The sequence below is a fragment of the Amblyomma americanum genome, chromosome 1, assembly GCF_052857255.1.
Source record: "Amblyomma americanum isolate KBUSLIRL-KWMA chromosome 1, ASM5285725v1, whole genome shotgun sequence".
NCBI classification, from domain to species: domain Eukaryota; kingdom Metazoa; phylum Arthropoda; class Arachnida; order Ixodida; family Ixodidae; genus Amblyomma; species Amblyomma americanum.
The window spans coordinates 259,901,157-259,927,487 of record NC_135497.1 but is presented as its reverse complement, the minus strand read 5'-3'; the positions used below and the strand labels follow the sequence as shown (position 1 = coordinate 259,927,487).

Here is a 26,331-nt window from a genome sequence, read left to right as displayed (position 1 = left end):
TATAGCTTAATATTCAGTAGAAATTTATAAAGTACGCTTTCGAGATGCGTGGTCGTCGAAAATTGTGAGGTAATTTCTTTGAGGCTTTCTTTGAGTTCAGGGCCGCATTTCTTTGACCAAAGCGCAAGCGAAGAGGCCAAAAACGAGGAAGTAAACGTTAAGGTTCGTTTTCTGGCCTTTCACATTTTCTGCGATTGGCATCACTCACACCTTCGTAATTTCGTAACGCATGAAAATAGAATGATTCTATTTGTCGCAAACGATTCCTGAGACGTTGAGGAGTGTAATTTATCTCTCGATTTTTTTTCCTACACGTGGAGTATTATGAGCGTCGTCTGCCCGCGACGTCTGCTAGCGCGAGCTGCACGACGGGATTGCACCGCGCTCCACCGTCGGTCTCCACGGTGGCGCAGTGGCGCGCACTCGTGTCGTGCTCGTCCCAGTTGAACGTACGGCACTGCACGAGTGGCATCCTGCCGAACGTGGGGCACCGCACGAGTACGCGGAAAACTCCACGAGTGCCGTCAGCCGAATACACCATAAGTTACCTTTGGATTTTAATCATTCCTGCTTTCGCAGTCCTACATTTTCAAGAACGAATTATTTCAAGTAGTCAACTATTGAACACTTTCATCTTATTTTATGCGTGCGAATGCATGTACGGTACGGCTATTTGAAGAAATTGCTCAAGTCAGACCGACAGCCACAAACGCCGCGATTGCAAAACCAGAACAATAATTAGAACTCTCCTGACTCTGGGCACCCTAACGGCCATGGGCATCGCCATTAGCCGCGTCGTTAGCCCCCACATCCAATCCAATCCAAGCGCAACTACCAGCTGGCCGCCCGCGACGTTTTCGTGATTTCTTTCAGCGTTTCTTCGCACGTTCTTATTTGTTGTTTCGCGTGTTCACACTTTCTTCGTTGTGGCGGCAAGCTTGTTGTGCATGTTGTATACAGTCCTGAGCCCTCACTGCTGGAAGTACTGGAGGATTACGCGGATAACAGCAATGATGGTGAGTTCTTATGACACTGCTCTGTCAAACAAAGTGTTCGTTTGTGGCATTGTGCAATTTTCGTGCTGGCGATTTCATCATCTGGTTTATCAGTTCATGGAGTGCGGACATGGCTTTAAAATCTGTGGTGTTCAGTTATTGTGGCTCGATTTGTCCCCGAAGTAGTTGCGCGGAAATGGCTGTGCTATGTGCCACTTCTCTGCCTCTAAATAGCAGCCTGCACGTATGGGACTTCAGTGCTCAGTTGTAGGGCAAACAAAGTTGCTGGCACTTACCTGTGCCTTCTAACAATTGCTGTAATAGCCTGTACTTTGATGGCATACATTCCAATGCGCATTCCGGCCGTCTGGCATGTTATGACCCTTACTACAAAGGGGGACAGTTTCCTATCTCTAGCGGCTCAAGAAGACAGTCTTTGCACATCTTGTTTTGCTGCAAAATTTGCTAACAGCGCCAAATACGCTCTTATCTGCCTTTGTTTAGTCAACCTCTTGTGTCTAAATTTGCCATTTTTGGACCCGGCAGTGCTTTTTTTTTCATCTTTGTGCTTTTAAACTTTTGTGCGAACTTGGTCTGTTCTCACTTCTTGTAATTTCTTTTTATTTCAGTAGCACATGGCACGATATTTGCCTAGTGATTACTTTTTCTTTCAGCTTGTGGCTCTGGCAACTTTTTGCGAAATTTTCTATTTTATTACAGTGCCTAGAATGAAAGTTCTGCTGTGAAAACTCTTGCTACTGTTTGTGTGCCCAAGCAACGGTTTACATCTTATGTATACTTTGAGAGTTGCTGGTTGTAAACCTCGTATAAAGCAGCTGGGCGTGACCATTTTTCTTTGCTGTTCCTTTTCAGAAATTTTGAGAACATGTTCAGAGAAACGATAATCTCATGCAACTTGTCACTCCCTAGATGCATTCTGCGCCATGAAGACAAACAGCTGGTATGACACTGTTTTTCGTACTTCATTTTTAGGTAGTTATAGTCATGACTATAGAAAGTAAATAGCTTTCACCGAATACTTTCTAGTTCTTCATTAAATACAGGCTAATTACCAACTATGGCCACATCTTTCTTCTTCACATAAAGCACAAAAAATTCGAGTAATCACTCACTGGCCTTATTGACTCGCCTAAGTTAAACCTGTTTTCCCACTTGGTTCAACTTCGATTCCGCAAATGCTTTTATGAAACACAATTTCTAACGTTCAGCAATGATTAACATACGTTTGTAGCTTCTGGGTTTGGAACGAGCTTTGTTTTTAGATGTCTTCAAGGCATTTCTCACTGTTAAGCTCCAGGTTTCTATAATAAAACTAAGGAACCTCTACATTGCCTACTTAGTTTTCTACAGGATCACGGACTTCCTTTTTAACTACACAACATATGACTTCTAATGCAACCAACTTTCATGGTTTTCCTACCCTTTCAGGCATGCGTCAAGAATGTGCCTTATCATGTTTATTGTTTGTGCCCTGCATCAGCAGTTCATTCGGTGTTGTTTCTAGTTCTACTATTTTTTGCTGCTAATTGTTCTGATAGTTCTGACATTGCATCACTTCGGACTGAATTCAATAACACTATGCAATGCTTTCTCTAGAGTGCGAAGCTTTACTTTTTAAAGGGACACTGAGGAGAAATTGAAGTTGGCTTGTATCGATAGAATAGCAGCTCCTGATCATGAAAACGCCACTCTTACTGAAAACAAAGCTCTTGCAATGTAGAAAATAGCAAGAACCAAAATACAGGTGTCGCTGCCACAGGCCAATCTCGCAAGTACAAGCGTGATGACTTCCTAGGACAAGAGGCGCCACCTTGGAGGAATTTTCCTTACTTCATGAAAGCCACGAATCTCTGAGGCTGGCAAAGGAAGGTTGCGCACCGCACCGCTAGCTGTCAGAAATCACGGAGTCTACGTTTACGTCACGTATCACGTCACTCCGTTCTGAGACGTCATAAGAGTTGCCGTGGCGTCATAAGAGTTCCTGAGTTTGAATCAGGGCGGCGGGAAAAACTTTAATCTTCGAATCCAAATTTCTTTGAAATAAATGCATCTTTCGCGCCCGGACAAGCGGCAACAAAGCCATGAAATGCCGAACTATCAGATTTTGCTAACAAAAAAAAATGATAGAGTTCTCCTCAGTGTCCCTTTAAATTTGAGCATTTCTCATAACCAGTCGCCCTGTCTCTATTATTCTTAAAAAAATAGTCACCTTGACTTCTCCCTAGCATACAAGTACTTTGGCACAGATATTACAACCTTTAACAAAAATTTGTGGAAGTCTAATATTGACTACCTAACATGAAAATCTAGTTGCATGCTGGTACATTTATTACACAATTTTTCCAGTGAAAAAACCTACCTATGCCTGGCTTAGTCTACGATATCCTTGTCCTATGTGGGCTATGGCTCGTCTCCTTATAAATTCTCTCAAGAATGTGTACACTCGCTCAATGCATTTCATCCTGCCTGCTTAGCATACTGCAAACATCATAGACATGAAAAAACCAAATATCCCCCTCACTCTTTGCTATAAGGTGCCTTCTGTATTTTCCAAAAGATCGCAACTGGCTCTGATCGCACATTGTCACACCTCCTGCTTGATATGTGCATGCACCAACCACGCTCATGAAGTCAGCATACGCACCCAATATGGTGATATTGGGTGATATATGCTCATTCCTGCTGAAAGCATGCTGTCCCACTGTCCCGCTGCAGTATTTTTGGATACAGTTTAAGAACGAAACGACTAATGTCCCTCCATCCTAAGGTGGGGATCGATTATCATGACACAGTGGTTAATCCCCTTTTATCTATGTCGTCACACTAGCTGGTGCAAAGGGAGTAACACAGATGTGATGAGAATTTGTTGGCGCTAGTGGATGGAGGGCCTGCTTTGAGAAGGCATTTGCCACTTCATTCCTGAGTTTTATCCGAATGCAGTCGCGAGCCAATATTATTTGCTATTGCTCTGCACATTCTAACTTTTTTAATTGCATTGCAAAAGTATGGTTGCATATATGTACTTGAAATTCTTGGTTGTCGTCCTTGTGTTTGTTTGCTGAGGCTTGGGTTTCTTTTCTCATGTTAAGCATTCAGGCTATTGCATGTGATCTTCGTACGCTAAAACCCGTCTGGATTTAGTCTTACCTCTGGCAAGGCTAAAGGTTATGGTGGATGCAAGTTTGTGTACTTGGCTTCTGTCGCATGCTTTATTTCCTCATTACTTTTCAGTAAAGATACTAAGCCAGTTGGGTGAAACATTAGCTTTTGCATTATCTTGTGCACCCGTTTTTTGGTCATATTTCCTGCTGTGTCATCACTACTGTTCAACACTATGCACTGTTATATTCACAGGCCTGTGAGAATCTGGAGTAAAAGAACGGACAGCAACAGACGCTGATCATTATGGCTACTGGGCAATAAAATATGGCTGAGGGCAAAACAAGTGCTTGTATTCCTTGATGTTCTTCCGCAATCGAAGCCTGTGCCTGTGCATATTCCTTGCCCGTGTACTGCCTCGAGGTGGAATATTCTGAAGAAAGGAGAACTGCGTCTGTTTGATTAACCTTGTTTATTTTATGCGCTCTATAGCTTACACGGAACAGAATGAGTATGATGAAAGCTCACAAAGTCACAGCTCAAACTAATGACTTCACTACACATGAATTTTCTATCTTGCATGAACTGGAAATGACATTTCAAGTAACATGCATACCAGAAAAATGACACTTAGTGACTTGTTTATGTAATTACATTGATCAGAGCCCAGTGTTTAATTTTCTCGTAATGCACCTGTTCATTGAAATGTTATTCTCAGATCATGTGCAAAATATGGAAGTTTCCTGTGTAATGAGCAACTGTTGGTTTTTGCTTTGTATCTCTGTCATATCTTGCATCATATTTTTTTTTTTGTAAGCGGTACAGCGCACAAAATAAATGGGACAGCATCCAGCCCCAACCTGAAAATAGATTGGCTGAATATCTCGTGCACATCCTCTGAATGTCTAGGAATCGTCACATGTGGGCATAATATGAGCATTATATGGACGTCCCCTATGATCAAACTGAAGGTTGTATGGACATCATTTGGACATATGAGCATTTGTGAACATCATATGGACACCTGATATGTTGCGGAGGATATTATATGAATATCCACTAGATATAACTTGGTTGGCTGGGCAGTAGCATTTCCTTGGCTGCAAATGCAAGCTACAAACTGGAGAATAATTTGATGTTGTGTTTGGCTGCCAGTTTTTTTTCTTCGAATTACCTTGAGCCGTCTTTCCCGGAGCTCTAAGTTGGCAGGAATTTGATGGAACGAAACGCCAGGCTTCTTCTGTCGCTGACTGGGCATTCAAAACGGAACGCAACAGCAATGCAGTTTCACTCGCTACTCCCTCCAGCAACTGCAGTCATCGACGCGTCACTTGTCAAACGGTAACACTAAACACAGCACACAAATAATATAAGAAACAGCGCACTAGAAAGTATACTTTTCGCTGCAACAGCAGTCAAAAAAACTCTGTGCTGCTTGTGTGTCGTCTGCTAGAGGGTCATCTGACAGCGCCTCCATACGGCGGATGCGCGCTCTACGGCGGGCAGAAAAACCCTGACGCTTCAGGCATGTTCAAGAGGACCCTAGCATTAGTTAAAGACAAGCCAGTGCCTCCTGGACAAGCACGTTTTGCCTAGATTTTTTTTTTTTAATTCCCCACATTTTCCGAGGGCGCGCGCCCGCCACCCCGCTCCGCTCTCGCTGCCTGCTTCTGTCCGGATCGCGGTAGTGTCCCAATGAGGGTCGACATCAACCTGATCGCATCACGCATCACGACGGTCCTCATCATAACAGACGTTTCAGTGTCTGCTACAAGGTCTTCACTAAGCGGAAGAACATGCTGCAGCATATTAGAAATGCCCAGAAGTTGGAGACGGAGGGAGCATTCCTTAGGTGCGATCAGAGCAGCAGCGAGCTGAAACGCTGGAAAATTTGGTTCGTCACTGCTGCGTAGTACACCTAAAGTTTCAGTTCCCTGCCGAAAGTCTGCATCTTCCCTTTGGGTACGACAAAGGTGATTATTTCTATATCGTGCATGAATTTGAAAGCAGTCAGTCGCTGTGACGTCTCTCAATGTCTTTTTTTTTTCTTTGGTCGGGGCCGGGGGAGCTTTTTCGTTCTTGAGCAAGTTTGTGCGAATGCAATACAAATTGGTCCGTTGCGCACACATATGCATATATGTGCGGAACGGGCGAATTTGTAGTTTTTTTCTGCGAGCTTCTCGTATTTTATATTTATCCGTGCTCTGTGCTGTGCTCCTTTCGTGGCTTGTGTAGTGCGCGCTCGAACGGCTTGCTCTGCTCTGCACTTACATGACAATCGCCGCTTCTTGGCGTACGGTACAGCTTTTAAAGATATGAGGTTAAACACGATCCGAGTTCCATTGGAATGTGCATGCACGACAAGCCATAGGCCACTCGTAAACAACGTATGTGTGTAGTACGTGTATGTACAGGTGCACCAAAAGTAATACGGAGCACGCGAGCGGCGGCCGAAATGGAAAAAACTGCATGCTAGCGCGCTCTATCAGCAGATGGGCAGTAAAGAGCGAGGGTACGTCGGCACATCCGGCTGACCCATCTCGACAACTTGATGCTCGCGTTATCGCCGCCACGGGCGAAGCTATTCTGCTACCGTCACTGCTCGCCAGGGGCGCTTTCAATACATGATGCATCATGTATTGATGGAGCATGATGGAGCAACCACCCTGTAACCCAGACTACGCATGGGAATATTGCAATAGAACAGAGGGCAGCAGAAAGGGAGGTGGAATTGGGCATTCATTCATAAAAGTATGAATTTTCAAGGGGTTAGACTGGGATGCAGGGAACATTTATGGCTAAAAGGAACAGTGGCAGGCAAGCAAACACTCCTTGGCTTTGTATACCTGTGGACAGGGGTTAATGCCAAAGAGGAAAACAGGAAAATGTTAGAATGTATTGCAAGCGACATTGATGAGCTAGGAGGACAGGGCGAGATAATTATATTAGGCGACATGAATGCACACATAGAAGACCTGGATGGGTACACGGATTCGACAGGAAGCATGCTGCAGGACGTGTGACAGGCATGATTTAGTTGTATGCAACAGCACCGAGAAGTGTGAAGGGCTCATAACATGGGAGTCTGCACTCGACGATAGATTATGCACTAATGTCACAGAGGATGTATAATAGATTAGGGGTAATGAGCATAGATGAAGATGGTTCCAGAAGTCTAGGTAGTGACCACAAGCGTATCAAGTTGAGCTTCAGAAGAAAAAGCAATGTAGGACTGAAGCAAGATGAACAATCAGGGGGAAATTTTTACTCAGAAAAGCAATTGGAAGCAGCAGCCAAACAAATCAAGAAAGTAACTTTTGAGGATAGTGAAACAGAATGGACTTATACCAAATTAACTCGATTACTGGAGCTAGAGCTAGCTAAGGTGCGAGTAAAGCTAAAAGGGAAAAGATGCAAACCCAAAAGTTGGTGGGATGAGGAGGTCAAGAGGGCAATAGTAAAGCGCAAGGAAGCATCCAGGGAACACAGATATTCCAAGAAGAGGGGGGAACCAAAACCCGAAGTAGACAGAAAATGGGATACCTTCATAAAGTGTAGAAGGGACGCATCCTATTTGATTAATGAGAAAATTAGAAGAAAGGGTGCCCAATGGATGTCAAAAGTAAATAAAAAGGATAGAAAAGCAGCCCAAAAATTCTGGAAACATCTAAATGCAATGAGTAATAAAACTAGGCTAGAACAAAGGTTTATTGTTACAGATGAGGGTATTCGACTAGAAGGGGATGAAGCAATAAAACACATAGGAACAAGGATGACGGAAAAATTTTCAGCAAAGCACGTGGTACATAATTTATCGAAGGAGGATAGACCGGTTACAGCAATAGCTTCACTTGAGCAAGGAGAGTGGGAAAGGGCAGAGAAGAAGGTTCCTAGTGGCACATCAACAGGACCAGATGGTATCCCGATTATGTTGATAAAGAAGTTAGGACCAAAATCCAAGCAAACATTAATACAGGTAGTGAACAAAATGATAGTGGATGAGAAAGTCCCCGATGAATGGCGATTAAGTAGAATGAACATGATATATAAGGGAAAGGGGGACAAAGCAGACGTAAGTAACTATCGCCCCATAACAGTGACATCTGTGGTTTACAGGGTGGTGATGCAAATTATAAAGGATAGACTGCAGGCTTGGGTGGAGAACGAGGGGGTGTTAGGGGAACTACAGAATGGGTTCCGGAAACAAAGGAGGTTGGAGGACAATCTATTTTCATTGACACAGTGTATAGAAATTGCGGAAAAGGAACATAGGCCCTTATTGGTAGCATTTCTGGATATTAGGGGAGCCTATGACAACGTTACTCAGGAGCATTTGTGGGACATTCTGGGCACATTGGAAGTGGAAAATGGAGTAATTAATCTTTTAAAAGATATATATAGAGGTAACAGAGTGCTCATAAAATGGGAAAAAAATTTATCAGGGTCTGTAGAGATACAGCGGGGGCTTAGACAAGGATGTCCTCTGTCCCCTTTGTTGTTCATGTTGTACCTGCAAGGGTTGGAGACCAAGCTAGAGGGGAGCGGACTAGGCTTCAACCTATCTTTTTTCAAGCAAAGGGAATTGATTAAACAGACATTACCGGGGCTAATATACGCGGACGATATAGTGATAATGGCTGACAACAAGGAAGACCTGCAGAAGTTGTTAGACATATGCAGTACAGAGGGAGATAGATTAGGCTTCAAGTATAGTAAGGAAAAATCTGCAGTCATGATATTTAATGAAGAGGGCGGCGAGCATAGAATACAGGAGTTAGTGCTAAATGTAGTGAATGAGTACAAGTATCTTGGGGTGCGGATAAATAACAGTGTTGAGTATCTGACAGAGCATGAAAAATATGTAATGAATAAAGCTAGTAGGAATGCAGCTGTCATGAAAAATAGGGCACTGTGGAATTACAATAGGTATGAGGTGGTAAGAGGGATCTGGAAAAAGGTGATGGTCCCTAGCCTGACCTTCGGTAATGCGGTCCTGTGTATGAGGCCAGGTGTTCAAGCAAGGCTGGAAATTAGGCAATGGGGAGTAGGGAGGTTAGCTTTGGGAGCACATGGCAATACACCAAATCAGGGGGTACAGGGTGATATGGGATGGGCGTCTTTCGAGAGCAGAGAGGCTAGCAGTAAGATAGCATTTGAGGAACGATTGAGAAAGATGGAGGAAAAGCGGTGGGCTAGGAAAGTTTTCAGATACCTGTATATAAAGAATGTTGACACGAAATGGAGAAAGCGAACTAGAAAATTGACAAGCAAATATCTGGACAGCAGTAAGGGGGCAAATCAGCAATTATCGGTTAAGAAAAAGGTTAAAAAACCAGAGAGAGCTTTGTGGAAAACAGGGATGCTGACGAAATCGGCACTGGAAACATACCGGACCTTTAAACAGGAAATTGTCAAAGAAAATATCTATGATAATTCTAGGGGAAGTTCTTTGTTGTTTGAGGCAAGGACTGGAGTTTTGCGGACTAAGACGTATAGAGTCAGGTACCAGGAGATAGACACTTTGTGCATTGCGTGCGGAGAGGAGGAGGAAACGGCTGAACACTTGATACTTTTCTGTAAAGGGCTTCACCCTACAGTGGAAAGCAGCGGGGCGACTTACCCAAGGCATTGGGGTTTAGGGATAGTGAAGGGAAAGTGGATTTTAAGAGGTTAGAAGTAACCAAGCGAAGGTTATCTGAGTGGTGGCTAAAAGCAAGACAGGAGTAAAATTTCATAAGACATGGCTAGGTGGCTTGAGCCACCGCCCGATGTAAAGGGTTCAGCCGTATCCATCCATCCATCCATCCATGGGTTTGCTGTTTGTTCGCGCCGTGTAGAAAGTTCGGCAGCTTGCGCTTTTTGCTTTTTCAGGATTGCCACCATATTCAGCCTGCGGGTACCACCGCCGTGGCTCGCTCTTCGCTTCGCAGCGAGTTTGTGACAATGAAAACAGAAAACTTCACGAAGGACGCAGAACGGGAAGACGACACGCTGAGCTAACAACTGATTGTCTTCCCTTTCTGCGTCCTTCGTGAAGTTTGCACTGTTTTTATTGGGATGAATAACGAACTAGCTCATGATGTGCTCTGCGGGTTTGCGCACGAGCTATAGAATACAAACGCTCGTCCATCGTTTTGGCAAGTGTGGTCAACTTTTTCTTGGCGCAAGGAAAAAAGGACAGCATGCATGTGTTGTCTTCGTTATCTTCGTTATAAAGATAGGGCTTCAAGAGTATAGCAGTTGAGCTAAATAAGGGTCACTTCCCTCAGCACAGATTTGTTTTCTTACACTGGAGGAAAAAAAGAAACAGAACACGAGGTTGTCGCTTATTCAGTCGTCCGCGATCGGCTATATTTTGTGAACATGTAAGAAGAAAAGGGCAACAGGGTGGAGTCGATTAAAAAAAACTTTCAAAGGCACTTTTTATGCAAACTTAAACCTTAATGCCGGGTAAAGCTCCCGCTCACGCTGATGATATCGGCCATGCGCCGAGGAAGGGACTCGTATAAAGAGTCGACGTGTCCGGGTTGCGCTCGGAGGTTGTCCCACTCCGTCTTGACTGCCTCCCAGAGGTCATCTGGACGCGTGCTGTGATTCATAAGCGACAGACTACTTTTCAAAGTTCCCCAAACGTTCTCAATGATGATCATATCGGCGCCTTTTGGAGTCCACTCCAATAGCTGCACAGCTCGTTCCTCAAGCAAGGCCTTCACAACTCGCGCAGTGTGGACGGGGCTGTAGTCTTGCTGCAGGAGGAATATTCCATCTTTAAATGGCCCGTCCAACGCGTACGGGATGAGATGGTGGTCCAGGACGTCGCAGTAGCTGGCTCCGTTAAACTTTGATGGCAGTCTAACAAGGGGGCCGAGGCCTTCTGCACTGACAGATCCCCAGACGTTCACGGCACAACGACCACTGCTGACCACTTGCGTCGTGAAGTCGGGTAGGTACCTATGTGCGAAAAAATAATGCGTTGATCAGCTCCTACGCAATATATATTTAAAAAGACTAATTTAACTCAAAACCTCGATTGTCAGGCCAGGGGTAAAAGAAAAACCCTTTTTGGCTCATAAAACTTAAATAACTGCTGCAAGATGACTAGCGAAGAAAAACAGTTTCATTTCTCTACTTATACGCGCACATGGCTTACTGTGCTTTAGACCGCTGTGCTCTTTACTTCACACAAATCAGTCTTTTTCGGACATACTACCTGCAATTGCATGGACACCAAACACGCCGCTGCTGGTCCCATCTTGAAGAGAATGCTGACTCATCTGTAAAGATCACTTGTCTCCAGTCGTCCACAGTCCACTGCTAATGGGCGCGAGCAAATGCAAAGCGCTGTTCCTTTTGTCTTGCCGTCAAATACGGTTTCTGTGCCGCCACAGATCCACTTAATCCGGCTTCCTGGAGACGGTTTCGAATGGTGCTCAGACTGATGTCTAGGCCGAGGGCATCTCGAATTTCTTTTGCACTTTGAAAAGTATCCGCAACGGCTGCAGCGACGATCAGTTGGTCAGCCTCAGCCGAAGTGCACCGCTCGCGACCTGGACGGGGAGCATCGCCAAGGCGGCTGCCTTCATCCCTGTAAGCTTGTATTATACGATTAACTGCAGTCATCGACCTTCCAGTCCTGCGGCATATTTCCCGTTGCGGTACACCCTGCGCGCACAGAAGAACAATTTCGCGCCTAACTTCCAATGGAACTCGGGGCGGCATTTTTCGTCAAATGGGGATTTCCGCAACGTTCGTTGATATATATGTGCGTGCGGGCGTGTCTTGCAAAAGGTGTCTAGCCTTCTCATCGATTATCAAGGCGATAGCATGAACGAAGCCAGCTCCTGCGACGTTCTCGACCACCATCTGATCCCATATGACCCGGATGGCCTTTTTAACGATGATGTAGTCTTCCAGCATGAAGACTATAGTGCCGTCCACATTGCGCGAGTCATGAATGTCTTGCTGGAAGAACGGGCTGTGCTGCTGTTGGAGTGGACGTCAAAGGACGCCGATTTGAAAAGTGAGGTCGTTTGATGAATGTTGGAAAGCAATCTATTTCGTATCAGCCTCAGAACGAGTCCAGATGACCTTTGGGTGGGAGGCTGTAAGAATATATGGGACAACCTCCGAAAGCGACGTCGACTCCTTCTACGAGTCTGATGATAATGAATTTTTATGTAGCAAGAGCATCTGTGGCCAAAGAGCGCCATGGCACAAAGTTGTTTGTTCTACTCAAGGTGGGGTTAAAGACCCATTTCCCAAGCATTTCATCCTAAAGAAGCCGAGCACCAGGCAGGGGAAAGCTTGTACCGTATCACCGGTGGGTACCAAGCGGCGCTGGGGATCGAACCCCGCACCCCCGCATGCGAGGCGGATGCTCAAACGACTATAGGCCACCGCTGCAGTGCTTATAAGAATCTCTTTTTTGGCACTTCGCCTGTCGTCAACCTGCGGGGGTGCTTTACCGGTTATGAAACTGTTGAGTTTGCATAAAACGGCCCCCTTGGAGGCTTTTTTTTTTTTAACTGTTTCCTTCCTGCCACTCATTCCTACATTTATTCGTTTAACTTTTTGTTCTCTAGTGTAAGAAAGTCAATTTGTCTTGAAGAAATTGGTCTGGAGTTATTAGCCCGCTTGCTATGTTTTGAGCACCTATTTTTATCAAAGACAGCACCTGGATGTCATTGTTTTTTTTTTTCATGCGTTCCCTAGAGCGAAGCAAAATTTACACCGCATTTAGGAAAGCGTTACACGAGAGTTTGTACTCGTCAGCGCACAAACTCGCCACCAAGTGAAGCGCAAGCTTCGGCTGTCACGTAGACAAAGATGATAAAATTCCTGATGAAGCATAAGGCGCACGGTGCCGACGGCAAACATTTATGCATGGTCCGGACCAACGACAAAGCCTTGCATGCGTTATTGAAAGCGCCCCTGGCGAGCAGTGACGGTAGCAGCATAGCTTCGCCCGTGGCGGCGATAACGCGAGCATCAAGTTGTCGAGATGGGTCAGCCGGATGTGACGACGCCCCCTCGCTCTTAGCAGCGCATCTGCTGATAGAGCGCGCTGGCATACAGTTTTTTTCATTTCGGCCACCGCTCGCGTGCTCCGTATTACTTTTGGGGCACCTGTACGTGCACTCCGGCCACGGTTCGCCGACAGACAGGTGTGGTTGACTTCGCGTGGCACTGCATGCGTATAGAGAGTTCTGGAGAATGCTCGACAAAATCCCTATTAGGTTTTTTTAGTTCTGTCATTTCGCACGGGAGTATCATTTGCCGGTCCGTTTCTGTTTTACATGAAGTTTTGTAGGACATATTCGAAGCAAAGTGTTTCTGGAGGACGACTGCGACGGCAGTACGTGTTCGATATGATGGACCCGTACTTCGGCAATAACTGACGCCATATACAGGTTTTTGTTTGGACTGTCATGCTAGAAAACAAAACTGCTCATTTCACTAACCTATGCGCAAATATTCCGCCCAGTCGTTCGCCACTGCAGGTCCGCTGCGTGCATATTTATGATCGGTTTGCTAGCTGGCCCAACAAGCGGTAGAAAACGGGGATCACGCAATGGAAAGCCGCCGCCTCGATCCAAGCGTAATACCTTGCGAACTCTTTTAGAGCGAAGTGTAATTTAATCTATACAGATGCTTAATTGTGAAGCCGGTGATGTGCCTTCTTTGATCGAGCTTCTGCGTCCTCTCGTCTTTCGTCCTGTTTTCGTTTTGCGCGGATTTCCTTTCGACAAAATTAAGTGCCCTAATTGTTGGAGTCGATTTCGAGAAGCTCTGATAATATGACAGCTGCACTCGAAAAAGCTTACTTGCTCGATCAAGAGGCACATGTTCGTCATGTTATTGCTGCGGACAAATCGGGAGCCTGAGGTGCTTGTCCGGCGCGATCAAGTCGCCTTTTTGAAAATGGAAACACGGAAATGTTTCCTTATGGCTCGTCACTCTTGCAGAAGTGAACGTGCCTAAGCTCTGGAAGAATTGCCAATATTTCCGGTACACTGTCCACACCCGGTATATGTATTCCGCGCATACAATCCGCGCATCGAAAATGCATATGCAAGCGCTGATCATATATGATGTGGACTGTAAGAGGAAAAAAAAAGTTATATCACTAAGAAAGGCTCATGCCTTCAGTATCTTCGGGTGCACATGTCGATCCGCAAGCCAATGACTTAACATATTGCATTCTGTCACCTAATTGCACACTTCTGCTTGAAAGTGGGTGTTATTTAGGTAGCCACTAGGGCCAGATAGCAAACACGCATTCAAATATATATTTAGGTGACGGCAACAGAAGCAGAGCTCGAGTATCACAAACGTTTGTGCTTGAAATGCATTGATCATTTGAAGATATACTGAGCAATATTGAAAAAAAAAATGTACTGTATATTCTGCAAGGTGCAATGTTTCAACTTTTAAGCATGTACAAGTGGGGACAGTGTACCGGAAATTATAGTGCACCTGATGCACAATGTTTTTTTAACAGCTATGCTTGATGAGCACAGGAGCATTTTTCATTTGTCATTGATATTGAGTGCTTTCAATTTTAACACCTGTGTGCATAATATTTTGTATAGTATATTTTCTGCACAATTTACAGAGTTCCATGAATGGAAAGCACAGGGGGAAGAGATTCAGGTGTGCAAGTTCATAATATCTACATGTTAAAAAAGGCTTACCGACAGAACTACAAGGATGTTCTACAACTGTCAGGAGTGGCTAGACCAAGTCCAGGCAACAAGACTCTTGCGATGTAAAGCCAAGGAAGCTGCAAGTGTGGTAAGACATGCTTCTCTTTTATGATCATTACAAGAGAAAAGGGTACTGTCAAGCAGGGCCGGATTAAGAAAAATGGTTGCCCTGGGCTAAAGCGCATGCATTCCCCCTTCCTCTATACTGAACCCCCGTCACCTGCTACGCTACTGGAAATATTCCATGTTTCATTTTAATTCCACCAAATTAAAAGGAACGAAGTGTGATCAACGGGATTATTATTATTTTATTATTCGAAGGAAAACAACAAAACTTGCTTGAAACAGGTGCTGTTGTAAACACCAACCGATATGTTCACTTGGTGATTAATCTGCATTCTGTTTTCAGCAAAAGCTAGGCTTTAAGGAAAAGTTTAGTGCGCTCAAGATGAACAAGAACGTAGCAAAGACAACACAGCTCAGATGTTGATCCTTCTGAAGCTAGGCTTTGTTTGCATCACTAAGTATAATTCCGTGAGGTGACGCATGGTTGTATCCAAAACATTATTAAAATTCAATCATCAGACTGCAGTAATCGTTATACATGTTACTCTATAAATATGCAATAGATATATACAATTCTTAAGGCAATACAAACACCATAAAAATTCACTAGAATACAGATGAAAATTACCAACTGTAATTACAAAACGTTATTTGAAAATATTTTCGTTAAAGGTAAGACAAGCAATTAAGGACGACACCAAATAAACGTGGCACTATCAGAAACAAGAAAAATACAGTTCTTTTTAAGCACGCTAAATATCACAATAAGAGCAAACAGGAGACGAACAACGAAGATATGCATATCTTGAATTACACTGCTAGCGTTTCATTGGAAGCGGGGAGGCTGGGAGGCGATCGACACAACAAACTTATTGGAACTATTCATGTATAGCGCAAACAGTCCTCTTTTAAAATGGAATCTTTCGCGCCTTCGCATTGGTGAAATCAGATGTAGTCTGTTCGAAGGATAGATCGCGGAGGAGGTCACTTTCAATGGACATGATAGCGAGTATACCTTGTCATCAAGGAGGCTCGAACGAAGGCGATTTTTTATCAGCAACAACTTGGAAAGTGATCGTTCGGTCTCACAGTTTGCCATGGGTATGCTTAAGGACATTCGCAAAGCAATAGAAAGGTTCGGAAACACATCAATATTTTTCTTTCGTGCAGCAACTTCATTATTCCCAGGGGACTCGTGTCCTGGCACACAGAGTAGTGCAGAAAGTTTGCAAACTGAAGGATTTCAGGGGAAAATGCTGGCTCCAAATCATTTTTGTAGGTTTTCACCAACTTCTCAGCTTGCTGTGCCAGACAGGCCTTGCTCCAAACTTCTGTCAGCAATTTTAAGAATCCGAACCGTTCGCAGAGTTTAGTATAGGCAGCCTTTCGCACTCGCAGATCAAGTACAACATTGTAGGTCTCTACGATAAACTTTTTTCTACCTTGTAGCACACTATCGCTTTTTCCGTCCGGGTGCTTACTCAAAACGATGAGTTTGCCCTCATCCTGATAACATTGATTGGTACTTAGCTTGCGTGCTCTCTCTTCGAAGGTATCAAAGAGAGGTCGCAAAGAATTAACAAAGCCTTCTAGAGAGCTCAGCAGGTCTACAGCAGTTGAAATGTCTAGGCCTGGTTTCTGAAGTGCTATGCTCATTTTGTCAAAGCGCTCTGAGATTTCACTCCAGAAAATTGCCATGAATGCAGTCTCTAGTTTTGTCATTTTCTTGAAGAGAGAATGTGCTTCGTTCCTAGTGTCACCATTTTCTTCCTCATTCTTTGATATAGCTTCAAGGCAACACAAGACTGCATTGAAATTTTTCAGAATGGCCTCACATGATTCAGCATGTCTTGACCACCTGGTCTCAGACTTTTCAAAACAAGCTGCTGGCCAGTTCTGCCCATGCTCTTCAAAAGATACCTCCATCGCTAAGGTGAGGCAGCAAAGAACACATACAGTCTCTGAATTACAGTGAAAAATTTTACTTCCTCAAGGCAACTGTCAACGCTACACGCGCCAACTAAGTTCAGTGAATGACCAACACACGGGACGTAGACTGCCAATTCGTTCAGGTGTTTGATTTGAGCTTGCAGTACTTTGTATTTTCCTGATATATTACTCGCATTATCATAAGCTTGGCCCCTGCAATCATCAGTTGAGATGCCATTGGTCGTCAAGAGAAACATCACGGTATCGAAAAGATGTGAGCCGGTATGCGATTCGATTGGAACAAATCCAAGAAAGCGTCGTACACTTTCCCATTTAAATAGTATCGTAAAACAACTGACAGCTGATCACCGTGAGTAAGGTCTGGAGTCGAATCAACAATTAAAGAGAAGTATTTTGCGCGTTTCACTACGTCGAGACATTTCTTGACAGCCTTTGCCAAATGCTCGATAAATTCATCACAAATGGTTTTTGGCGGATACGATGGGGGACCTTTTCTTTTGTTCCCGTAGCATTTGATGTGCTTCTCTAGAAAGGGATGAAACTTGGCAATGGCCTCAAGCACTCCCATATAATTGCCATTTCTCGGTGAACCAAAAATCTCACTGCCCCTAAACGCTAGGTTGCGCTCAGCTAGAAGCTTAACTACAATGACTACGCGCTTCAACACCTCTGTCCAGGAAGCGGTCTCAGTGGCAAGATGCTTAACCATGCAGCTCCTGGTCAATTGTGCTGCTCGAGTTAGAGTGGGCGAGCCATGCTGCCATGCAGTTCCAGTGCTCGACTCTGTTTTCATGTGCGCTAACCTTTTCTTCTGCTCTTTTCCAATCAGAAAAGCTGTGCGTGGTGAAAGCACTGCCCACGAAACACATAACTTCTATAAAACGTCCTGAAACTACTGCAAACATCTAGCAATGTCTAACTCTAGACTGAAACATTTAAAAAACATCTCAGCAATGGAGGTTTATTTACAAACGTATTAAAAACCTGCTGACAAAACAGGTTTATTCACAAACGTTTTAAAAACTTCTCTGAATATATGTTTTCCATGCAACGTTTTAAAAATTTCTCTGACGAGAAGTTTACTCGGGAACATTTTAGCGAGGTTTTTTTAACGATGCATTCGCGCTTATCCTGATAACATTAATTGGTACATAATGGTACAAAATACAATGGCCCTTTCTCAAGGCATACACTCCGAAAGCTGTCAGTAATAACGTCCGGCCACTTTGTAGGGCCATTTCGGAGAATCTCGCAACGTACCTCTTGCTGCGGGGGTGTCTGTACTTCTCTGTTGCCACAACGAGAATTAAGCCGTCTCATTCGTCCTCTTGGGTGCACACTTTGTGGGTGGGGACATGATTATTTGAAGCCAAACTAACAGGAAACAAGTGAGTCGGTTCTTGGAGTGTTGTTTCCTGGCGCTCGTCAGTAGAAGGAGGCTCATTGGGGAGGCTTGGCACCTATTGATCAGCAGTAGTAGAAATCTGGCTTGGCGGACCGGACACCTGGAGCTCTGTGGCAGGGGCCCGGCCGAGTAGCATAGACGTTGCTGACTCAGGAACAGGACAGGGCTCGGTTAACGTTGGTTGCTCTGAAATATGGACGACTGAGGTTGGCACCGCTTTCACAGGATCCAGAAAACAAAGATGAGTCAAACCTTGCTTCTTGCCAGGAAACCATGGTGATGGAGTTGGCAAGTCCTCCACAGAAGCACAGTCGGTACTATTGGGAGTTTGACACAAGTGAGTGAATAAACTTTATTGCTCTAATAAAGAAGTCTTGCTGCTGCCCGAAGATGGCCGATGTCTTCCAGGCTGAGCGTGGTTGGCGCCCCTAGTCCAAGGCACCACTGTCCCTGGCCATCCGGCATGCGTGGCTCACTAGGTCTTTTCGGACCTTGATCTGGCTACTGGTTAGCCAGTCCTCCCACTGCTCCGCATTTGGCTCTTTGTTACCTCAGAAAGCTACATTGTGTATGCATTCCCTTGTGATATGATACAGCGTGGGGGTTGCCCCGCACCACGGACATGTATCCTTGTACTGATCCGGATACATCTTATGTAGAATGTGAAGGTTGTGGAAGGCTCCTGTTTGGAGTCTTCTCCAACATGTCGCTTCATATTGTGCTAGCAGAGGATGTGGCTGGATATATTTGCGTCTTCTGCCTTTGATGAGGTTGAGCATAGCTGCATACGTGAGGTCTACCGTTATCTCCGGGCCGTGCGAGGCGTTTGTCGCACCAGCTCAGATGGTAAGCTCGCGAGCTAGCTTGTCCGCCTTCAGATTCCCTTAGACTCCGGCGTGTCCCGGTACCCAGTAGATCCTATGTTGGATCTTTTCGTTGGTTCGCTGCATTTTCAAGAGAATCCTTAGTGCTTTCTTGTTGATTCTTCCTACCATGTAGCGTCTGCACGCTTCTTGGGAATCTGTTATGATTGTGAGAGATTTGTTGGTACGATAACCCTCGGCTGCCGCTAGAGCTACGGCGATCTCCTCTGCCTCAGTTATCGTCCCATCTCTCGTGGATGCGCCGCTGATGAGGCCACCCTCCTTTGTTGTGACAACCGATACAGTTTTGTTGATGCTTTGGCTACAAGTCCACGGGTACAGAGTGGTGTCAGTGTAGACAGCCTGATCTTGTGTGGCTATCTCCGCCTCCACATATTCAGCCCTTGCCTGTCTTCTGGCTGGGTGTAGATTTGGATCCATATTCCTGGGTATAGGGCTAACCTGGTAGGTTCAACGTATTTCGTCTGGGATGTCTGCCAATGTATCCTCTATGTCCAGGACCCCCTTATAGTTCAGCCTTCTTAGGAGGGCCCTCCCTGTTGCCGAGTTCCTTAGCCTTTGTATCTATGACATGACTTGTGCCCTGCTTAACTCGTCGAACGTGTTGTGCAGCCCCAGTTCTGCCAGCTTGTCGTTAGACGTATTTATGGGTAAGCCCAAAGCTGTCTTGTAAGCCCCTTTGATTAGGGCCTCTGCCTGATTTTCTTCACTTTTCAGCATGCTGTGATATGGAAGTAAGTTATTCTGCTGATGACTAGGCTTTTCACCAGCTTTAGTGTGTCGCCTTCCTTCATGCCGTGTCTTCTGGATGATACTCTGGTTATCATACGGCAAACTTGATCCGTTGACTGTTTAAGGAGGCCAATCGTGTGGTTGCATTTGACAAGAACTCTGGGTAGAGTGATCATACTGCTCCGCGGAAGCTGCATTCAGTAGGTACTTTGTCATCTTTGGTAGCTTCTTTTCACGCTCTTCTCTTTCTAACCTCGCCTTTCGTTTAGACGCACCACTTTGATGCTTCCGACCGAGCATTTTCGCATGAATGGATGCTAATTGTTCATCGCACCAGCATTTCGTCAGTTCGACGCGACCGCAGGTGTCCAACGGTGGCCGTCCCGATGACTGGCGTACGCTGCCTGGATGGTCCGTGGCTGGCCGAGAGTGGTGTGTCCCCCGGGAGCTCCTCAGCGTGCAGGCTTATGCAAGCTTTACCAGCGGCTTGGGGCTGAATCACAGCCTGCGATCAACTTCCTTTCATAGACGCGCGCTGCGTCTGTCTGTTACTAGCGTCAAAGCAGGAGTTCACATACGCATAGAGTTCCTTGTACAAATTCCCTCCTTCTCCGGACATACTCACTCCTCCCGTCCCGGTCTCGTCTTCCTATTGGCTAGGAGCAATCGTCTGTTCTGGGAGGTTCTCGATTTTTCTTTCACCCCGTCGACGCCGAGCGCGAGAGCGAAGGGGAGAGGGCAATTCCTAGCGCGGGCTAAGTTACGTGCCCTCTGTCGCCTCTGAGTCATCTTTTTTCTACTTCTTTCTGGAAAGTTCGGCGGCCAGTCTGACCTACTTTTCCGTCGAGCGTGCGTGAGGGTGCGCAGCCACTAGGCAGGAATGGGCCCTGGAGACAGGCCTTTGTGTCCAGCTCTCCAACTTCCCCCTTCAGTCTTCCACAACCCTAGCCCGAACAGTGAACATTCCATGCCCCACGGCACGCGGACAAAAGCGCGTGTGACGTCTTCTTTCCTTTCCTGCCTAGACTCTGCCATCAGACTCATCATCATCTGCTATCGGACACATCCTCCCCCACCCAAATTACCATCACGGTAAAGAAAAGTCGAATGGGAGGCACTGTTGGGTACTGCAGCACATCCTTTCTATGAGAAGGACATCGGCGGAACTATTTGAGAGGTGGAGGGTGGGGTGGTGGTGACGAGGGGCAAGGCAGATTTAGGTCCTCATCCCACATTACATGTTTTAGGCGTTTCCCCCTTTCCCCTCCTCTCCAGACACCACTGGACAAACGGACTGACAGGAAACCACGAAAACTCTTCCAAGCAAACGCACCTCGCTTCGTAAGAAAGAGGGCCTCGCCAGGGTGGCGGGGGATTCCTTTCTGCTGATCGACAAGCTCTCCCCAACTGATCAGGCTAAATGCATACTGTTACATTAGGCGGGGCGCCCTGTCTGCTCGTTTTGGTTTTCTCGCTTCATACATGTGGCCCGAAGTTCCGCTGCCCATGGTTTCATATACTAAGCAGGTTAGAATAATTGGGCCCCCTACTCCTACTGTCCGATGTGAGGCCCTGGGCTGCAGCCCCCTTAGCCTCCCCCTTAATCCAGCGCTGCTGTCAAGCGCTGCTGTCAAGGTCTTATACCAGAGTACACATTGTGGGCACGATACCAGCATTGAAAACCTGAGTATAGGTTTCCTCATGTGGCTTCACTTTTTGCACTAGTTCACAAAAGTGCCGTGCTATTGCAGCGCTAGTTCGTGCGGCGTGAGTGTAACCTGACACTAGTACTCCCGGTGCAGTAGCCAAATCGAGTGCAGAAATGTTCGTCTGCTGCAGCCATGTGTTGGTGTTTGTCACGTCGTTTGATGTATGTGGGGGTTGTGCTAGTCGTATTCAGCACTGTGCATTTGTTCGAAGAGGCGCATCTCGTGGAGCGGCCATTAAATTTGTAATTCCAAAAGTGATGAAAAATTTGACACCTTCCTTTCCCTTGATTGTGCATAGTGGCGCAGGTTGACCATCACTGAGTCAACAGGTACTTGAGAGAGGCAACAATTTTGGAAATCAAGAATTTATTCAGACTGTCGCTCTAGTCGACTTTTGACAGTTTATACGGGTGGCTAAAGCTGTGGCCGTTCTATCCAAATCTGCAGTTGTCTGCCAATTACAGCAGAAAAGAGTTGCCTGATAACTTGGATTTATTTGAACTCAACAACTCATGTTCACTGTCGACAGATGGTGCGGTAGAGTGACTATCAGAGACTGACTGGCAGGAAAAGGGGTCGGCTGACGGCGACCTCAAAGACAGTCGCTACTGTAAGCAGAGGTGCGGATGATGTCGCAGTGAGTCATCACAAACGTTGTGATCATCCACATATTAAACATCCCACAATCTGCCTCTTATACAAATGCTCCATCGTGCTGTGTGTAATAATCATATTTGCACACAAAACAGAAATAACGTAAAGCAACTTGCAAGGCTGGACAGAAAGATGAGAACCCATATGCAGTGCACCTGCAAAGCAGTTGCTTACATGCACATACACAGGCACGCATGCGCACTGTCATTTCAGCTCTTTGGTGAGGGCATGGCGCAGGTGCTGCATCTACCACGGGTACACTGCGGTCTTAACGCCCCTTGGCCGTGTGGCCGTCTGCTACGGAGCACACCAAGCACCTTCTGCTGCTTGCATGAGAACTCTCCAGGAAGCTAGTGCAGAAGAACTCATGCAGCACGAAGTCAGATTGAGTGTCGAAGTGCAGGTGGTGCTAGCTGCACTATCAAATCGAGTGTAAAAGTGGTGCACTTCCTGAACCGATGCACAAAGTGCAGCCAAATCGAGGAGACATTATCACTGACTGGGAAAGGGCGGATATTGTTGATGACCTTTCAAAATGAGTGCATATGAAGACAGTATTGAAAAAAATTGGATGGACACTTAAGCTCTGCCTTAAGGATATGGCGCGAGTGTTAATGAGTTAATTAAAGGTCATTGTCAACTTTACATACTTATGTCCCTGTGGGTCCCACTCCTTGGCAACGGTGCAGCGGTTAAAGGGACCTGAAATGATTTTGGTGGGCATATTTTAGTGCGACAGATAGAAGTGGTCTTTGTGGGTATTCGAGTCAGATTTGAAAGCTCTTTGTGGACCCTACAATTTAGAAATAATTTTTAAAAATGGCTGCTTGCAGTAGCTCACAACCGATTAGGGCGACACATTTCACGGCATGTCCCCTACCCCGATAATGTCAGTGGGCAGAAGAGCCAGCCTTCAAGCTTGTCCCGTCTGCTCACCGACATCATCGGGGTAGGGTACACGCAGTGAAGTATGTCGCTCTAATTGGTTACGAGCTACTGCGAGCAGTGATTTTTAAAAATTGTTTCTAAATTATAGGGTCCACTTTGTTCTGCCTTAATGACAGCATCCCAGGAAGAGCTGCTGAAGGTATTGGGGTCATGAACGGTGTGTGTTGACTCCGCACTTAGAACAATAGGGCACGAATTTGAATTGGCTACTCTTTTGGTGGTGGAGGAGTATGGAGCGGTATTGCCTTTGGCCTGCTTCATCTGCCGAACAATGCATGAGAGAACCTTGGCGGCATTCTTTGAATCCATGAAGTCCTCCACAGGAGCCCTCTCACTAGAACTTCCATGTCACACGATGCATCTGAATACTTCGAAAGATGCGGGTTCGATGGAAGCGAAATGGTGGACATCCGTGTACTCTGTGGTGTCAGTACACATTAAAGAATCCCAGGTGGCCAAAATTATCTGAAGCCCTCTGCTACGGCGTCTCTCATGCCTGAGTTGCTTTGGGGCGTTAAACCTCATAAAGCCAAGCATCTGAATATTGAAGGCCTGGCCAACAGTCAAGGGCCCACCTCAAGTGAAGAATTATTGAGAGGATAAAAGGAAAAGAACTCGCAGCAGATATTTACTGTGCTGTTCAGGGCCTGCTAGAGGGCATCGACAAGAATGAGGTGGCTAAGCTTCTCGAGTCATCCCTGGCCAACATGGACCCCAGGCTTCAGGAGTTTATTCAGTACTTCAGAGGAAACTATGCTCACTGCCAGGGGTGTGGGTCTAGAGTTTCTTAACCGGGCTTGGCATCAACACAAACATGCATCTGAAAGGTGAAAAAAATCACCATGTTGCAAGCTCATTTCTGCACTGATGGACACGACACAAAACTCTCTGGTTTAGAGGGTAGCCCACATTGTGAAAGGAAAGAAAACCAGCAAGATGAGCTGGATCGAGAAGAATCACAGATCTGCTGTGGCAATTACTGCATCTGCAAAGAGGGATGAAGAAGGACCATGGACCGTGAAATCCTCGTCCACAAAAGGCCTCGCAAACAGTCTCAAAATTGACAGGTGTTGCCCGCTCACCCCTGAAATGCACCAAATGTGTCTGATGGTCTTCAAACGTGCATGCACTTTGTGGTCATCACTGGCACACCTGAAAGAAGAAATCAGAAGATTTTGAAAGCTACTTAAGCAGTGTCATGAAATTCAGGAAATTTCGTCATCTTGGAAAGTGTTAAAATAACAGAAGCCTCCACGAGCTTAGCAAGCTCAGTTTGTCTTGGCGAAGATGGAAGTGATCAAAAAGTAATAGCAGAGGAAAAAAATTTCTCAGGAAGTGCACTACGAGGTTTGCAAGCTTTTGGACACTGTACTCAATACCTGTGAAGACAGTGTAAAGCAATAAATGCCCCACACATCAAGGGACCCAGCAAACAAGAAAATTGAAAGATTTCAATCTACTGAGAAACCTCATGTTTAGGCTTTTCGAAGCAAGCCAAGCTTCAGGAGAAGAGCACAAAAAAGACAAATTCTCAACAGCAGTATCGAGGCAGCTGTTTTAATTACATCCCCAGGACACTACTTTTGAAAGATGTGATGGACCCTACGGCACCCTCTTCTGGTCATTACATCTCCTTGACTAGTCCACATGTACATTCATAGACATAATGTATGAAGTGTGCAGCTGTGTAGTACCAGTTAGGTGCTGTGTGTTAGAGCATGAGAGACACCTCCATTCTCGCCACATGTGCTGCAGGTAAGTATATTTTTCTCTCTGCAGAGTGTCTTGCACACTGCAACTGCAGCACATTGGTTTTGCTGCATCTGGCTGAGCCAGACCACTTCGTATCTCTGCAGACCCTGGCTGCTATGGAGTGCATCTCCCAGGTTGCGCATTGGGAGGCTCTAACCAAGCACCTGAGTGCAAAAGGCACTATAGGTTTGATTAAATGGACGCATCTCCAGACACGGTGTGTCTTACAATGCCAAGGGTGCTTAGTAGGAGTGCAGCTTGCATTTGCGGACCTAAGCAGGTTTCACTGCTTTGTCACATTCTTCACCCGTACATGTTTTCTTCTTACTCAGGTCCATGGTTGCATGTCGCTAGGAATCAACAAAGTTGCTGCTAGGGTGCAACTTGATGCACACATGTTCTGATCAACTTTGCTGGGTGACACATAACACTGTTATGCAGTATGAAGTAAGAGACAAGTGTGTGCAGAGCTAAAAGAGATGACTGCTCTAATTTGTGCCATTGTGATGCATTTCAGAGGACAAACAGCCAAAGAGATGTGAAGACAACAATGGTGGCCTTCCGTGATTCCAGTGAAGAAATCGTTAGCGTCAGTTACTGAAATACTTTAAAGATGACAATATATACTGTGCCTTCAATTTACTTTAGATTCTAGTATATTGCAGTTCGCCTGTTCTAGCACTGGGATAAAGCTATTATATTTATTTCGTTCATGCAGTTGCGTTGTCTTCCAATCTTTTGGTAGGTACGTGCTTCCAGAGATTTTCGAATTTGAGTTCCACTGTCTACCGTGCAGTGAACAAATTAACAAAGCCCCTCAGTGGTTATGGTACTCGGCTGCTGACCCGAAGAACGAGGGTTCGATCCCTGCCACGGTGGTCTCATTTTGATAGAGGTTGGAGGCCCGTGTACTGAGTGATGCCCTCCACTGTGGCATCCCTCATAGTCAGAGTTGCTTTGGGACATTCCAGAGTTGCTTTGGGACATTAAATCCCTCAAAACCAGTCAAAAACCAAGCACTTGTTCAAGATATGTGTTAGCATCACCACAAGCTATCGTGAATTAATGTACCTTATCCCAATAAAGACAGTCAATGCATTGTAGATGTTGAACCATGCTCTGCATCCACATAAATGGAAGTATATACACTAAAATGGGACAATTAGCTGATGGGCTCTGAATTGAGATAAGGCTATGGAGTGCACAAAATAGAGGTCTAGTTGTCCCTTTGTCCAAATTTGATTTTCATGCTCATGTGATGTCAAATGGGGGCCACTTAAGCAGATCTGGTGTACTGTTTCAGGTGACAGTTTGGGCTAGTAAATGTTGAGATAAACCAAAATACTGACCAGTGGCAATGATTAAATAGCAGTGCTCAGAAGGTTGATTAATGATGATGAAATATGGATA

At 45.5% G+C, this 26,331-nt stretch overlaps 1 long non-coding RNA gene across 12 annotated transcripts; it reads left to right on the top strand.

Annotated features, from left to right (window-relative positions):
* The first annotated feature begins 791 nt into the window (after positions 1-791).
* LOC144115002 (uncharacterized) lies at positions 792-25,634 on the top strand. Of its 12 annotated transcripts, XR_013311192.1 has the most exons (6): positions 792-1,016; positions 1,869-1,956; positions 14,731-14,909; positions 16,712-16,820; positions 18,468-18,579; positions 25,439-25,634. It is a non-coding gene; the product is annotated as an uncharacterized LOC144115002 (long non-coding RNA). The 12 variants fall into 12 exon arrangements; XR_013311194.1 differs by lacking the exon at positions 1,869-1,956; XR_013311197.1 differs by lacking the exon at positions 16,712-16,820 and having other exon boundaries at positions 793-1,016.
* The last annotated feature ends 697 nt before the right edge of the window (positions 25,635-26,331 follow it).